Here is a 3,323-nt window from a genome sequence, read left to right as displayed (position 1 = left end):
GTGAAATTTGTCAGTTTTGAGGACTGTAAAAAGTGATTTCATACTCTGAATATAAAACTGGATAATAGGGTAATGTTTTAAATTTTATTATGCTATTATTCAGAATGCCAAAGTATTATTTTTTTTCTCCCAAAATCAGTCTGGACATTTCCTACTTTTTAGACTTTTTGACATTCAACTTTCGGTACAAAAATTGGCTGGATTTTGAGCTTTTGGTAAGAAATAAAAGCCAATCAAGCAGTAGCCGCCTTGAGGCTGGCATTGGCGTCTGTGGCACTGTGGCAGAATTCACGCTGGTGTGGGAGGCCCTCAACAAAAGACGCTGCGTTTCTGGGCACGCTTGAATTTTTCTGGATGTCTTTTTATCTAAAACCCGCTTCCCAAGCCAGCCAGACACCTGGGTCTTCAGCCATGAACTGGCATAGTTGAGCTTTGCAGCTTCCAATGTATTTTATTTATTCTTTTGTTGGGTTTTTGTTTGTTTCTTGTAAAATTGTACAGAAACTTTTTAAAAGAAATTGGATTCAAAACTGGATGTGTATTCGTAACCTCACATACTCCCGCTTCCCAAGCCAGCCAGACACCTGGGTCTTCAGCCATGAACTGGCATAGTTGAGCTTTGCAGCTTCCAATGTATTTTATTTATTCTTTTGTTGGGTTTTTGTTTGTTTCTTGTAAAATTGTACAGAAACTTTTTAAAAGAAATTGGATTCAAAACTGGATGTGTATTCGTAACCTCACAACTTTTATTTGTGTATTGTTTCTTTTATTATTTCAGTTAAATTTTTACATTATTTTGCATGTATATTTCTTTGTACAGAGACCTTACATGTTTACACAGTATGATGTGATGTAAATATTTTATTTTGCCATCAGTTATTTTAAAAAATTAAACATATTTGCCTGATTTTTGTGTTAGGCCTTTTATTCAAGTTGGTTACTATTGAATCAAAAAGCGAGATCAATGAGGGAGAGACTGAAGGAGAGGCCTCCGGTGGGTCAGGGGAGGGGCGTGGGGAGGAGAATATTCTGGATTGGGAATCCACTGCAGGCCACCAGAAACGGGAGTCGGTCATACTCCTGCAGACTGGGGCACAGCCCAGACTCGGAAGGTACTGGCGTGTAAACCAGAACGTCAGCTGACTGTTTACAGAGACGCCGCACTGGTCCTGGTTAGGATAACTAAGGTACCCCCGGTTCTTGATGAACGCGTTATCAGAGCAAGGGGAAAAGCTGTTGCAACTTGGCCACAGAAAAGCAAAATTAATGCTGTTCAGATGGATTAAAGCACGTGAAACACTAGGTTCCAGCACCTGCATTAGGAACAATTCCCCCCCCCCCCCCCCACCAGTGGTGGCTTCTGCCTGCTTCTGACAGCAGGTCATCTTTCCTGCTGAACGCTGTCATCTCTCGGGTTTTGATTCCTTTTTGCTTTCTTTTTGGACTTGTTCCCCCTGGGATCATGACTCTTTGCTCGGCACACTATAAAGGCTCTATTTTTCATCTCTTTGATCCTGAAGTTAAGACAAGTGTGAGAGGATGACATTTGTGCTAAGACCCCAAGTCCGGGCGTGGGAAGCTCGCTCCCCCTGAGGTGTGTGCCTCCTCCCGGGTGCCAGGACAGCGGTGCTCGGTGGGCCCTGGAGGGACGGAAATACAGGGTCAGTCCTGAAACGCTGCAGCAGCTCTGCTTCAGGCCCCAGAAGGAGTCCTGTGGCCACCACGTGGCACACCTCAGCAACAGGAGGGAGGCAAGGGTCTGCTGTTTTTCAATCGGACACTTGTTGAAGGAAGTAGTTATGCCTGCGGGTTAGCAAAGCATCCCACGAGTGAAAAGTGTCCTGTCATGATCACTACCTAGATTTCTCAAATAGCAAAATATTCTGCATGTTTCCCTCTTTCTCTCTCTCTCTCTCTCTCTCTCACTCTCTCTCTCTCTCTCTCTCTCTATATATATATATATATATGTATATGTATTTTAATCCAGGCATTCTCTTTAGCTCTACAGGAAAAAAGATTACCAGTATTTTTGTGCAATAAGTTCTGAGTATCATAGCAAGTCATATCCAGAGAATATTAGACCATTGTAGACCATTGGAAGGAAAGGCCTTTCAACTGTACATCTTTGAGACATAACTATAGAGACAAAGAATCCGTGGGATTGATAGGTTGCTCTGTGTGTGAGTGTGTGTGCATGATTTAACTTACAAAAAATAAAGTACACAACCATAACTAAATAGCTCAATACATTTCTATACATGTGTTTGTACCTGTGACCATCACCCAAAGCAAAATAGTCCAGTATTTCCACCGTCCCCCAGAAGATTCCTCCAGCCCCTTCCCAATAGGTCCCTACCTGCCAGAGCTGATGGCTGTTCTGATTTCTATCACCCATGAATTAGTTTGCCTTTGAACTTCATGTAAGTAGGATCATCTAGTATGTGCTTTCCAAAATCAAGCTAAACTTTTTGTTGTGAGATCTCTGTAGTCACATGCAGTTGTATGAAGTGTACCCTTCACCGAGTTTTCCCCAGTGATAACATCTTGAAAACTCTTAACACTGTGTCACAACCAGGATTTTTTTTTTGTTTTTTGTTGTTGTTGTTTTTTTTTTACAACCAGGATTTTGACGTCAGAACAGTCAAGGTGCAGGGCATCCCATCACCACCAGGATCCCTCCCGTTGCCCTTTTCTAGCACACTCACCTCCCTTCTGCCTTTAACCCCTGCCAACCACTGATCTGTTCTCCATTTCCATATCTTGTCATTTCCATAATCTTACATAAATGGAGTCATATACTACATAACCTGAGATGGATTTTCTCACTGAGTGTAATTCTCTGGAAATTCACCCAGGTTGTGGGTATCGAGTTTTCCTTTTTATTACCAAGTGGTATTCCACAGTGTGGATGTACCATAGTTTGTTTAACCATTCACCCATTGAAGGGCATCTGAATTTTTTCCAGCTTTTAGCTGTCACGAGTAAAGCTTCTATGAACATATGTGTACAGATTTTCGTGTGAACATACGTCGTCACTTCTCTGGCATAAATGTCAGACAATTGGCAGATCGTATGGTAGTTGCATATTTCATTTTTGAAGGTTTGCTAAAATGTTTTCCAGACTCTACCATTTTACATTCTCACCAGCAATGAATGAGTAATCCAGTGTCTTCAGGTCTTTCCCAGCATTTGGTGTTGTCACTGTTTTGGCCAGGGGGAGAGGGGGCATTCTGACAAGTGCATAGTGACATGTTATTGTGGTTTTAATTTGTGTTTCCCTAATGGCTAGTGATGTTAAACATTTTCCATGTGCTTAATTGCTA

The sequence above is a fragment of the Neophocaena asiaeorientalis genome, unplaced genomic scaffold (genome assembly GCF_003031525.2).
Source record: "Neophocaena asiaeorientalis asiaeorientalis breed wild unplaced genomic scaffold, Neophocaena_asiaeorientalis_V1.1 scaffold10, whole genome shotgun sequence".
In the NCBI taxonomy this organism is placed as follows: Eukaryota; Metazoa; Chordata; class Mammalia; order Artiodactyla; family Phocoenidae; genus Neophocaena; species Neophocaena asiaeorientalis.
Note: the sequence above shows the minus strand (reverse complement) of the source record.